This window comes from Lissotriton vulgaris, unplaced genomic scaffold (genome assembly GCF_964263255.1).
Source record: "Lissotriton vulgaris unplaced genomic scaffold, aLisVul1.2 SCAFFOLD_1346, whole genome shotgun sequence".
Taxonomy (NCBI): domain Eukaryota; kingdom Metazoa; phylum Chordata; class Amphibia; order Caudata; family Salamandridae; genus Lissotriton; species Lissotriton vulgaris.
The window spans coordinates 197,164-211,821 of record NW_028245861.1 but is presented as its reverse complement, the minus strand read 5'-3'; the positions used below and the strand labels follow the sequence as shown (position 1 = coordinate 211,821).

The 14,658-nt window shown below is 43.8% G+C and overlaps 1 protein-coding gene across 1 annotated transcript in view; it reads right to left on the bottom strand.

Moving 5' to 3' along the window:
• Positions 1–5,350, bottom strand: part of SLC7A14 (solute carrier family 7 member 14) — a 294,391-nt gene extending 289,041 nt beyond the window's left edge. Inside the window, exon 1 of the mRNA XM_086949178.1 lies at positions 5,227–5,350. The gene's annotated coding sequence lies outside the window, so the exon portion shown is untranslated. The remainder of the gene's footprint in view (positions 1–5,226) is intronic.
• Between the last annotated feature and the right edge of the window lie 9,308 nt (positions 5,351–14,658).

Here is a 14,658-nt window from a genome sequence, read left to right as displayed (position 1 = left end):
AATTCCTACGTGGGCACCCTTGTTCACACAGGTGAGCCAATTTTAGTTTGAATAACCATGTTAGTTAAGCAAGTGAAGTCAGGTTGCAATAAGCTGGGTGGCTATATTGCTTCCCCTAATGATGCTAGGTTTTGCAAGGCATAATAAATGTGTGCATATTAAAGCATGCAAGCATGATGTAGGTGCATGTATATCCATACCAGGCTCAGGTTATACGTAGATATCTGAATGAACAGGTTTGTCTGGGCAAGATGCTTTTCATCTGAGTTGTTTCCAGGAAGAGATTCCAAATATGCAATTGTTTGGCATGAAGTATTTGATGGTTTTTTAGCACTCTGTTCATCAGAGTGGGTGAGAAGAAGAAACAGCCAACACATGTTTCGCCCCTTACATGGCCATCCAGCCCGGGGCTTCCTCAGGGAGTGTGTAGTTCGGATAGGTTCTGTCAGCGTCGTTGATAAGTCACAGTTCTTGGGGATTCTCAAATATGGGCGTAATGCCTGGTAAAGTCTCTGTAGTCCGGTAGCGCCCCCCCCCGACGCTACCCTACCGTAAGGGGCGAAACACGTTTTGGCTGTTTCTTCTTCTCACCCACTCTGATGAACAGAGTGCTAATAAACCTTCAAACACTTCATGCCAAAGAATTGCATATTTGGAATCTCTTCCAGGAAAAAACTCAGGTGAAAAGCATCTTGCCCAGACAAACCTGTTGATTCGTACTTACCTTAGGGGGTTAGGGGTAGTACCCCCTGTCCAGGGCAAGAACAAGAGATAACTATTGGCTAGTAAGGGATCTGGACCTTTTTTCCCCCTCACTCTCTAAAATAGATCTCTGAATGGGCGCTTTAGTCTTTTAGGGGCAGATGTACTATGCCTTTTGCGACTAGCAAAGGCCGAAATTCGCAGAATTTCGGCCTTTGCGACTCGCAAAAGGCATTTTTGCATTTTTTCATATGCATCAAAAAATCGCAAAATAAGGAATCGCAATAATTTGCGATTCCTTATTTTGCTTAAGCATTTAAGGAATCACAAATTTTGCGATTCCTTAAATGATATGTATGTAACTTTTTGAAATAGCGAATTTGCGTTAAGAAATCGCAAATTACCACTAACTACAAGTTGGTGGTAATTCGCGATTTCTTTTAAAAAAATGCCCTATTTGCCATTTGTGAGGGTGGCATGTGACACAAATACATGCCCATAGGGCATGTATGTGTGCCACATGCACACACATGTAAATTTCAGGGGTGCAGCAGGGTGTCTTTGAGACACCCCTGCACCCTTGAAATAATTCTCAAATTGCGATTAGCAAATTGCGAATTCGCAATTTGAGAATTATTGCAGTATCATTCCTGGCCCATAGGAATGCATTGGAAATTATTCCTTATTTGCGAATTCGCAAATAAAGAATATTAAGGAATCGCTAAAAAATAGCGATTTTGTACATACATTCCATTTTGAGAATTCTAAATAGCGATTCGCAAAAAATCGCTATTTAGAATTCGCAAATCGGAATCTTGATACATCTGCCCCATAGTCTCTCTTACTTCTAAGACCTCTCCAAAGGTTTAAATACAGCCTATCATGTTTGCGAGGTCGATAAAAGGAGTACCACGGGTTTGGACAATAATAAGATCTCTTCATACAATGCAGGAGATAAGTGCAGAATGTGTTCTTTTTACCAGGGAATTGTAGTTTGTGATAAAAGAGTGAATAAATGGAAAGTTTAGAGTGTTCAACGGTTATATTATATAGAGAGCCCCGGCTCTAAGAAAAGTGGCGTGTGTAAAACATGGAAAAAGCAGTGTATGATTGAGTACAGAAAATTAAATAATGAACATGCGGACTAAAATTGTATGAAGGTAAGAAACGCCGAAATAAGCAATTGTAATGGCCGAGTCATTTAACCAGAAGGGGCACCAAGAAGCAACGTCTGTTAGAGAAATATCTTCGTGGGGCTGCAAGAATTCCTAGCACCTCTGTTTTGTGTTTCAGCCATCAAGTTAAATTAACATCTCCGCGACCATCCAGGTACCTGGGAGGCGGAATACGACTGACCCCTCTACAGAGCTCGTCATGCGTGTAATGACACGCGAACTACAAGGCAGGGGGCATCATGAGTCTGTGTTCACCTTTCAACCTTTCGGTGATTGTTTCGAGCGGGTGAGGGGCGGCTCACATCTCCACATCATCTAAGCTGCGTCCCCTGGTTGCATTGCTCAGGTGCGTGCTACACAGCTGCTGAGCCTGCTAGGAAGCACCAGCAGGAACCGGTAAACACATCCGGCTGCGCCGAGACTGCGGGTCCGCTTCAGCACCCTGGACAGCGCCTCGCTGGTCCACTATCCATGAGGCGCCGTCTGTCATGGCCGCGCCGCCTCCCCCGGCTGTGAACTTTCACTGAAAGTGAATAATCGCCTCTCCTGTCAGGTGAGAAGAGCCCTGGCGGGCGGCGAGCCCCGGGCACCGTCACTGATCCTTAATCTGATAATGACCTTCCAGCCTCCGAGAAGAGAAGGCCGCCAATGGGGAAAAGAATAGATACCTGCGCGAGGGCCCTGGCAGGTCACGGCGACACAACAGTGCACCTGCAATTCTGCTGGTGCAAGGACTCAGCCTGTTTACTCTTTCAACCGCTGGATGTATTCTTTGAAACGCTGACCGACCAGTCAGTCCTCATGAGTCTGTTTGTCTATGTGTCTAACAATTATTATGCCTGTCTATCCGTGTATTTATCACTATATATGGTTGTCTACCTACCAATGTATTCCTCTTTCTATCAGTATTTTTTCTGTTCGCGACAAGATCTGTCTCGGAGCAGAGAGACACACAGGTGGATGGATGGATGGATGGATGGATGGATGGATGGATGGATGGATGGATGGATGGATGGATGGATGGATGGATAGATAGATAGATAGATAGATAGATAGATAGATAGATAGATAGATAGATAGATAGATAGATAGATAGATAGATAGAATACAGTGAGTGCATGCATGTCTACTTCCTACCTGTATGTTTTATACTTTTGGATGGATGGATGGATGGATGGATGGATGGATGGATGGATGGATGGATGGATGGATGGATGGATGGATGGATGGGTGGGTGGGTGGGTGGGTGGATGGATGGATGAATGGACGGAGAGAAGGATGGACGGGATGAATGGAAGGATGGATAGATGGATGAGTGGGTGGATGGATGGGTGGATACATGGAAGCCTGGCCCCTTTGTACCCAAACTTCACTTTGTAGAACACTATTCAATATTTCTAGCAGATACTCAAAGAAGATGTATATGTTTTTCAAATATGAAATATGCCCCACGATTGTTCTGCTTTTTTACTTCTTTGTGCATTTGTGCACAGAGTCCCTACAACCATTCAAGCTATTTTTAAACACTTTGTTATTTTCCTAGGCGTGAGATTTGCGCAATGAAACGTACAGATGAGTTGCAAGCGTTCCGTGCGCTGTGAAGCAGGATGTGTTATTTATTTAGCTTTTAATTTAATTTGATATTAATCTCCCGCGTTCGAAAATGGCAAACAGAATCAATACCATGTGCCATTAATCACCCCCAGCCTGCCACACCGCACTACATCTTCCAAAGCAGCGCAGAGCAGCTATGCTGAATACAAAGCACTTGTGCTCTAAACATACCAAATGGTCACACGCTCAGGTGTATTCTGTAAACACAGCACTTAAAACAACAACAGCAAGAATTTAAGTACCTGCGTGTGTTTGTTTGGTTGTCATGTGGTGGAGACTCGTCCTAATATGAAAAAACAACCCGTGTGTCTCCTCCACTGGGGACAGACAGCTAAAGATTCTCTAAACTGGATGGGGGTGGTATGAATGGGGGTGGCGGGGGAAGGGTTGGATGGATGGATTTGGTAGATGGATGGATCGGTGGGGGTATAAGTGGATGGACGGATGGATGGGTGTTTGGATGGATGGTTGGGTGGATGGATGGACGTATGGGTGGGTGGGTGGATGGTTTGGGTGGGTTGATGGATGGTTGGGTGGGTCATTGGATGGTTAGGTGTGTTGTTGTATGGGTGGATGGATTTATGGATGGATGGGTGGGTGGGTGTATGGATGGATGGGTGGGTGGATGGACGGATGGACCATGATATTTACCTAGCCCATTCTACCGCGGATGTATAACATCATAATGCAGTGAATTAAATGTAAGGGTACTCAACTGACTGACTTCAGAAGAATGAAAGGCTGAGACAGCCTTCCCAGGATATGAACCTGCCAGAAAACTGCTGAGCAATGTCAGCAGCTGGTTTTTGACTCACTGGGCTATCTTCCATGCCAACAGACAGACATGGAACCCTCGTGAATAGCAGAAAGGCAGCTAGGTAGACTAGACTGTAATTGAAGCAGACAGACACACAACCAGACAAGCTCTCCAGCACTGCAGACACAGAGACGTCACACCGATGCACAGTTCTGCAGATGTGAAAGATGGAAACTGTCTGCTATACATACTTTATGCGTTTACTGCCACTAAGGAGATAATTCCACGGCCACGTTTCCCCCACTTCCTGTGATTAAAAGATGTTCGCGAAAACCACATGCTCGTTTTGGGGTGCTCCACTAGAGGGGCTTCTTGATGAGGTATTCTAAAGACAATCCGTTGTGGGTACAACTTGCTGTAACTGAAACCCACAGAAAGACGATCCAGTCTGCAAACGTGAAGACAGCTTTCCAAAGCCATAACATTTCCGGCGTTTGTGCAATATGACATTCTATTATCAGCCGGCGAGATAAGGGAAGACCGCTGCGTGCACCTCTTGAGACAGACGTAAACACCCTGCTTCGCCTCATGGACCAGCACAAGGCTAATACTCATTCACTGGGCGTTCAGTTTGCAGCTGACCCCCGCCCTCAGGACTTTCCAGGGGGTTACCCTGCTACTCACGTGTCTCTGCTCAGCCACATTTGCGTTCTGAGGTGAGATAAGGTTGCATACAGCCCTAACATGAACTCCCCAGAGAAAAGTGACGATGAAAAAAACTGCACCTCACACCACCACCAGCTGGTAAAGCAAAACCATTTACCAAAGCAAGCAACAGAAAAGGGTATTATTACCGCATAAATAGGGGATGGTGCACCAAAACGACATTACCGCATTTGTCATCCCAGCCCAGGTATTAAATCATGCACATGTAGCGCCCACCGGGAGGGGGGTAAGGGGGCAGTGGCAGACACTTACCGAGCGCTGGAGGTCAGCAGCATCCCCCGGTGTTCCCAACCAGCCGCATTGCCGCCCGGTTCCCCTCTGCTCCTGCCGGCTGCGAGGTAGGCTGGAGGCTGCCTGCACAGGTTCTACATTATTCACACCACCCTCTGCTGACACTCCCTCCCCTCCCCCCCCCCCCCCCTCCCCCGGCCGCGTCACGTGACGCCAGCCACATGCATTATTCAGGCGCATCCTGAACCAGACGCCCCGGTGAGCTGCGGGTGACGTCACCGGAGGCCGGCGTCACACGACGGGCGCACTGCGCTCTCCCGGAGGCTGCAGGGAGGGCGCGGCGGGGACCACCCTGGCCTTCCCTGCCTTCCCCCCCAGACGGCAACCCCGCCGGGGATAGCGGTATAAATACAGCACCTCGAAGGCGGCGGCACAAAGGAAACCACCAGGAGACAGCTGGTGAGACAACAGATATGATCCCCGACCGCCCCCTCATCCTACCCGTCAATTAATGACAGGGCAACAAAAGAGGTGTACTTACATTTCTATTGGCCAGGGCGTTCTTCTCTGCCAGGTGAAATGCAGACGTGTCAAATGAACAAGTGAAAGGATATTAGGCGTGGAGCGCACTAAACAGGAGCAGGGGGAAGCTGAGCTGCATTGAAACCGACCCGAACTGGTGCAGAACCATTTACCCATATGCAGACCGTGCAGTAGTGGCTCCTGGAGTGAGTGCTGGCGGGGGTGGGGGGGGCAGGGTCGGGGTAGTAAACGCCGGCATACGGCCGAACGGAGGTAAGTACATAAATAAATAAATAAAACGAATTTCATTGCACGCGCTGAAACGCCAAATGTTGATGCAGCGCGTGCAATGACATAAATAAAACGAATTTCATTGCATGTGCTGAAACGCCAACTGGCGATGCAGCGCCAGCAATGAAATTCGTTTTATTTATTTATTTATTTATTTACATAACTTCAGTCGGCCGTGAGCCGAAGTTTTACTACCCCCCACCTTGCCCCTCCCCCGCCCCGCCGCCCGCAGCACTCCCTCCAGGAGCTGCTACTGAGAGCATGGCTGTCCAGGCCAGCAAACGCAAGGAGATGGTGGACGAAGCGCCAAAACTTTTCAGACACTCATCCCCAGTCACAGGTCTGGGTTGAATCCATCATCATTCTTTAGCTCACTTCACCACCCCAGATCTAGACTAAATTTTTAAGAGATCCACTTAAGATACCTTTGCATATAATTAACCTAAATGTGACCCATTTGCATAGTGGTTTATATGGACACTTGGCATGGCCCAGAGCCTCCCAGACCTACGTTGGACTCCCCATATTTGTATTTTCAGGGGGGGGGGGGGGGTGTATTGCAAAGGGATCAATTACACACAGGACTTTTAAGTAGGGTTGGACCCGCTGGGTCTCAGATCCAGCACTCATTCAAAACTGACCTTGAAACAGGTCCCTTTCGGGCACTATATGGATGTTTTTGACTTCAACAGACGAAAACAATGAAGTCTTTCTCATCAAAGACTGAAAAAAAAACCTTAAAATAATTCATGTTGCCATCCCTTTTACATTTCCCATTTTACTTCATCTTGCATTATCTAAACATATTTTATTTTTCCAGATATTGTGTGTGAATTTCTTTCTTTCTGCTGTACATGACTTTTGCACAGCGCATAAATGTGAACTGAGTAGGCTGCGAGTTTCTGAGTGAGTTCATTTTTGGGTGGGTATTTATGGGGGCACAGTTGCCAGCTCTAGACTGGAGGCTAAAAGCAATTCGGGTTTCTCACAGTCCCTCTCTGAGGGTCATGAAGGTGTTCGGGACTACGTGGACATCCAATTTTTGACCCCTCTGCAGAGCACATAGTGAGGTGCCCATATACATACCAATTTTAATTGTGATTTGATGAGAAACTGATAGAGGCAGGCACTGTCAAAATTTTGACAACACAAAGGAAAAACAAAATACAGTGCGTAGAGGAGACCGAGTGGATGGATTTTTTGGGGGAGATGAAATAAGTAAACAAAATAAAACAGCGAAAAGACGATTATGAAGAGAAAAGAGATGACGTGTGAGAGTTGCAAAATATAATGTTTTAAAAAGGTGAATATGAGTAGTTGAGAAGCTTCAAAATCCATTACCCCTTCTTCAGCCCTCAGTAATAGTGGTCAGGCGGCACACTTTGTGAAGCATTGGATTTTAATTGAGATGTTGTAAGCCCTGCCCCTAATTTCATAGGCCGCACCTCTTGGAAAAGATTCCTAGTTAATCTTTTTTGACCACACCCCTCTCAAAGAGCCCCTTCCCCACCCAGAGGAGTTTTAAGGGATGGGCAAAGTAGGAAGTTACCCAGGGCCGGACCTTCCAAGGACCTCCATGAGAAAGTGAAAACTCTAGGTGACCTCTGTCTTCGATGTCTATTTCACTATCTAAAGCACTCGCCATCTCTCTCGGCCTATAAGTACCTGTACCTCTTCCTCATTCTCTCTCTCTCTCTAGCCAGTGCCATCTTAAGTATGCTTGTTGTCTCAGGCAAGACATTTAAATTATTACTCTTTTTTCTCATCTCACTTAAAGAACTGATTACTCTCGGTTTTATGGTATTTATTTTTTTAACTCTTCTGTCTGTATTTATCCACATTTGTTTTTTACCCATCTTTTTAGTATTTATCCATATTTAGGGGCCCATTATGACGTCGGGCGGTTTGCCCCCGCCAGGCTGGCGGTAGCCACCACCGGCCTGGCGGGGGCAATCCGCCCGACATCATCACCAGAATTCACCCCGCCATATTAGGATGGCGGGGGGGACCGCGGCGGACGTAAAGACCGTCCGCTGCTTTTGCCCCCTGGTCGCCTTGCTGCCGGGGCAGAAAAGGAATAATATGATGGCGGTGTCAAATAGACACCGCCAGACATATTATGATGGGCCAAAGGAGATGCAGGCATGCGGTCTTCACTCTGGGGTCCCCCTGCGGGCCCCCAGAGTGAAGGTGAGTAGGAGGGTGCACATGGGGGGTACCTCTGGTACCCCCCCCCCAGCATTTGCATAAAAGAAGCAGCAGGCACCGCGCGGTGCCTGCCGCTTCTTATATGCAAATGCATACATTCATTTTTGACATTGTGGCGGGCGGTGCAGAGAGTACTGTGGCGGGCGCATCCTAATTCCACCATCGGGACCCCCGCCCTTATGGCGGACGGTCCCTAGTCGCGATAGGATGGAGGGCGGACTAAGTCCGCCCGTCATCCTAATGACCCCCATAGTTTGTAGTTTATGAATAAGTGAAGTAAAAAATTGTACATTTCCACATTTATTTTACTGATAAATATGCACTCCTACTTTAATGCTTGTCAAGTTTTAGCAAACTCAGCAGCCAAATATAGCAAAACACTACACCCACAGGTAAATATTAGCAATTTACTGCAAAATATTTTAAAATATGCATGTATTGAAAGATATCTTAACCTGCTTTTTAACTCCCCATGCTGTCTTTCTGCTCATTTGTTGCCTTGGAATTCACAACAGACAGCATGGAAAGTCACACTTTAGAAGCACAATTTTCAGTACATTTCTGCTTTTGCAAATAAATACAGACAGGAAACAAATTGTTTCCTGTCAGTATTTATCTGTAAAAATCAGTAAAAACTGAATACTGGGAGCCTTAATTACAATTAGGGCTCCCGGTTTTATGGTATTTCTTTTTTTGCCATTTCTGTCTGTATTTATCCATATTTATTATTTGCTAATTTTGTCTGTATTTATCAATATTTATTTTGTTTTGTTTTTGGAAAAATGTAACTGAAATTAGTATATTTCCACATTTATTTAAATGATAAAAATGCTTCACGCTTGAGTGCCTGCCAGGTTTTAGTGCTGTGAAAACCCACAGAAGATAAATCAGGGCACTTACATGAAAATATGCAAATTTCAGTATCAACCTTGTGCATATATACTGCGGTTAAAGCATCTTTACTAAAATTCCTTTCTATTTTTTAACCCCCCTTATCCATCAATCCACGCATCTATTGGCCTGGCAGACATGATGACAGCATTTAGAATTACTCAAAAAACAACCACATTTCAGTTTTTGTCCACATTTAAAAATAGATACAGACAATAAAATGAATGTTTTCTGTCTGTAATTATCTATAAAAATCAGTAAAAACAGAAAACAGGGAGCCTTACTCATAAACTATAGCATAGCTCTATATACCCTAACTTACCATAGCATACCAGAATAATACAACTGTTTCAGTATTTTGTTTTTTAAACAAAAAGTAGGGAACTGGTCTTGTTAAATTCAAATTAAAGAAAGAAAATGAAGAACATTGACTCGTAGAATATTAGGGAAAAGTCGGGCTCGCCTTGCAAAATTAAAGATTTCAATATGGACTACAATGAAAAATAATAAATCAGTCAGTCAGCCAAAGCTTTATTTCGATAAAAATATATCATAAAAGCACCCACAAACTGAATTGCAGGTGCTTAAATAATGTTTCTTATCACTTTACCTATTGTTAGTTAATCTTGAAAAATTCACTAGCTAAGTTGATTCGATCACAATTCAAACCTACTGCGTGACCCTCTCTGCTGCCCAAATCACAAAAAACTAATAAATCTGTACCTGCAGATTTTCACGTCTGTGCAAGTCTAGATTTACCACTTTCTGAGATTCATGGACATTCTCAGGATGACACTTATACAACTTCACCAGGCTGTGAAAAGTAGGGGTTTGGATCCAGGTCAAGCTTGTGCCCAACATGGAGCTGCTGGCAAGCCCTCGCTATGCCCAGCTTTGGCCAAGTGTAGGCGGGAGTTGCAAAACCCACAGCAGGTGGACATCCCACACCGTGCACAGCTTTCAAGCCAGGGGAAGTGGCAGTTTTTTATTCATGCATTTTTTAAACATTGTTGTTTTATTTTTTAGGAATGTTTTTTATGTGGTGCCAGTCCCAAATATGGGATTGCGAACCCTTGGGCACTCATGAGCCTTTGTGGGAACCCCTCTTACATTTGTGGACTTAGCTCTGGGTCTGTAAACCCCAGAGATGGTTGCAACAAGGGTCCAAGAGTTCTTGCTGTGGGTTTAAGGTGAGTTTTCAAAGATGAGATTTAAAATCCTGACAGTTTCAGGGAAAAGTCAGAATTGCTCTGACATAGGTAGTTGGATGTTAGTTATTACAGTTAACTAGCTTTATTACTTTCACATTATAGGTTTTTCCTGATGTCAGAAATCTTCTCTGATATAATGTTACTCACATCTTAATAAACATAAATACATGTTCAAGGACCTCCGGGGCTGAAACGCGTCATGGCTGCTATCTGAAACGGCATAAAGACCTTACCAGCACCAATTTCGTGGTCCGTGCTCCATCTTTGTGCCGAAGTCGCCCAGTGGCAGGTGAAGTGCTATCTTCTCCACACTTCATACATATATATATATATGTGTATATAAATATACATATTTATATTAAAAAGTAAACATTTTAAATCAACAAAATGTAAACTGTATATAACTATAAATATAAAATTTGTTGCAAAATGTTTAATATTAAAAAACGTAACAAACATATTTGTATATCTTTAGCTTTTACTTAAAAATGTGTTACATATATTTACAATGTATACTATTTGTTAGACCTGGCATCCTTCGTGTGGTTTCCCCTAACTTTTTGCCTTCTGAACTCCTGTTTTGCAGACTTCATTTTTTTTTTTTTTTTTGGGCTTTAGGATTATGGGCACTTTACCACTGCTTACCAGTGCTAAAGTGTATGTGCTTTCTACTCTAAATCTGGTAACATTGGCTTATCCTCAGTTGGCATATTTTATTTACCTATAAGACCCTAGTAAAGTGCACTATAAGTGTCCAAGGGCTGTAAATCAATTGCTACTAGTCGGCATGCAGAACTGATTGTGCCACCCACTTCAGTAGCCCTTTGAACATGTCTCATGCCTGCCACTGCAAAGCTGTGTGTGCAGTTTTAAACTGCAATTTCCACCTGGCACGTTAACCTACTTGCCAGGCACAACTCCTCCTATTTATAACATGTGTAAGTCACACCTAAGGTAGGCCATAGATAGCTCTAAAGGAAGGGCGAAGTGTATTTAAATTGTAGGACATGTACTTTTCAGTTTTACATGCCCTGGTAGTGAAATACTCTTAAATTCGTTTTTTCAATACTACAAGCCCTATCACTCCCATAGTTTAACATTGGGATTACCTTGTTACATTTTATTAGTGTAATTTCCAGGAGGGGAAGATATACTCTTGAACCTTGGTGTCTCTGGGCTCATAATTTAAAACCCCAAGATATGGTTAAGGTGGACTTTAAGTTGCAAGTCTGAAAATGCCACTTTTTGAAAGTGGGTATTTTCTTACTTAACCCATGTTGTGCCTATGCCTGTCTCTGAAAACACATATGGGGTGGGGGACTGCTGGGCCTTGTGCATTCCCTCTACACAGTCACATATAAAGGGAGCTGAGGTGTGCCTAATGGGTCATTAATACCTTGATGCATCATCCTCGACAGGATGAGGGGGAGGATCTGACACTTACACCTGAATAGGGCTGTGCCTGCCCCACACAAAGAGCGGCATACCCCCTGTAGTTAGCCTGGTGCCAAGGCTGTGAAGAAAGGGACTTTGTACATTTCAAAGGCTCGAATGAGTATACAGACTGGACAGCTGACCCCATGACTTCAGTACACTTCCGGACCTGAGGGCATTCTGCCAGAAAGAAGGACTGCTGTGCTGTCAGTAGGGAATGCGACTCTGCTGAGCTGCTTTGCTGTGTTGGCCATCTGCCTTCCGCGTCTTGCCTGCAAATGACAAGGACTGGACCTTTAAGCTATGGGAGGCTGCATGGAGGTGCCATTCCAGTCCTTGGCAATGGAAGTGGGTTCTACAGCTATTTCTCTTCAAAACCCATGCATCATCGCATCTGCGCTGATCAGAACTGAGGCAGCTCCCTCCAACGTCGATGGAGCGCTGTTTTGAGGACACCACAGTGCCAACTGCATGGCTCAACAACTTGCCACCCAACTATGAGGTTCAGCACACAGAGTTCGGCTGCAACGCAGCTCCTGACTGCTTGACTCAGATCCGACGCACATTGCTTCTCGTCGTTGAGCTTCCTCCGTAAAGGTACTGCTTTCAATGGGTCCTGCATGGCCCCTGTATCCGACCTGTGCTCAATCGCGGTTGGTTGAACTTTTGGATTTAGCTAAGTCAAGTGCAACCTGCTTTTAAGCACTATTTGCAGTTTAATCTTTAAAAATCCATAGCTCAAGTCCTACTTATTGGATTTTTGTCATTTTGTTTTTGTTTTACTCATGAAATAGTTTTTATGTTTTTAAACTGGTGTATAATCTTTTCATGGTGTTCTGACTGTGTTACTCTAGTTAAAGTATTGCAAAAATAGTTTGCAAATGGTCTCTTTAGTAAGGCCCATCTGCTCTGTGCCAAGCTACCAGAGGGTGAGCACAGGTTTATTTAGGTTGTATATTTAATTTACACTGATTAGGATTGTGGCCTCTGCTTCGTGGTGGGTGAAAACCTCCGCCAACTAGAGACCCAACTTTTAATACTATTTTTTTACCAAACACAATAATACAAAGCTTCATTACTATGAAATTCAAATGTATTACAAATGATACAACAAAATATATTTAAAAAAATCTAAATTATTAACTTGCACATTTTAAACATGTTTATATATTTTAACTTAAACTATAATACAAAATTCTCCCCACCTGTAACCCCTAAAAACTCAATGTCCTGCTTTTAATAAAAAATAAACAATTATTTACAAACATTAATGCAACTAAAAAGTTCAAATGTCAACAATTTCTTCACCAAAAAATAGAATTACAGAAAAATACCATTAAATAAAAATAATAAATATATGCAATCAAAACCACTACAATAAAGTATATACTGACACTTGCAAACAATGTTTTCTATATTAATATTTGTTACAATGACACTACAAATGATATTTTTACCTTTGATATTCCTGTCGACAATATTTTTGATATCCCAATATTCTTGACACAATATTTTTGTATAACAATAGTTTTTTTGACCAATGTTTTATCAAAATACGCCATGACGCACAGGATCAGACTGATTTGCATATGGCCATGTCTGAACTGGGGTGGCAGAGTGGGCTAAAGAACGGTGATGAATTAAACACAGATCTGTTGACTGGGTGTGAGTGTTTGATTGGTTCAGATGCTCCGTCCTTCACCACCCCCTTTTGTACCGCTTTGTTCGCCATAGGTTGGCAGGGTATGCTCAGACGTGAGTCCCTTGCTCACTTTGCCACTGGATTCAAGCAAGCCGGGCTGAAGACGGCTGTAATGCCAGAAACCGGTCCTAGGAAGCTTGAATCCGGTCCAGGGAAGGCATGGTTTGGCAGTTCAGGCTGGACTGTACCAATGAGGCACAGGGTCAGACTGATTTGCATATGGCCATGTCTGAACTGGGGTGGCAGAGTGGGCTAAAGAACGATGATGGATTAAACCCAGATCTGTTGACTGGGTGGGAGTGTTTGTTTGGTTCAGATGCTCCGTCCATCACCACCCCCATTTGTACCACTTTTTGTGACACAGCGGCAGCGTAAACACTGTGCCACGTTGCAGCCAATCTACAACGTGATGCATCTAGGGAGCTGCGTCACCTTATAAAGCCCTGCGCCACATTTTACCTGCGTCAGGTATAATGAATGCAGGGTTGGAGTTCAAATGCAAAAAGCCACGTAGAACTGATGCAGTGAAATTTATTACATTTCACTGCGTCGGTCTACTCTGACCAGGCTTACGGAATGACGCAGGGCTTTTTAAATGGGACTCACCTATCTGAAGTGGCGCATTGCTGGAGTTGCGTCACTTTCATGAGCAACTCCAGCAATGAGTCACTTTTGTGCCAACAGATGTGTCAGAATTTCTGACACATCTGTCTATCCTTGTGCCATGGTGCACCATATTGTAAATGCGGCACATCCATGGTGGTGCAAGGGTTTTTGTATGGAAGCGCAGGGAAACTGACGCTTCAGTACAGATGCGTCATTTTCTTGTACATCTGCCCCAATTTTCCTGGGTCATAATGTACAGTATAGTTGCAAATAATATTTCTACACCTACTGATAATAATAATAATAGTAATATTAAAACTGATCTTAATAATAATAATAATCATCAGCATCATCATATATAATTTCCTATGATATTGATAGAGAGCAGAGATAGCTCTAGCATTAGTCAAGGGCTTTGCGGTGCTCTTCAGGTGCACAGGGTGCTGTTGGGATTGGGTGGAGGGTATGATAGCGCTACAAAACATAGTGTACAGTTGCCTTTAATATATCTACATTATACACTTTTTGTGGATGAGACACATGGGAAAAAGTGATTGCCACAGAATTATAAATTGTGACTCTCATGTA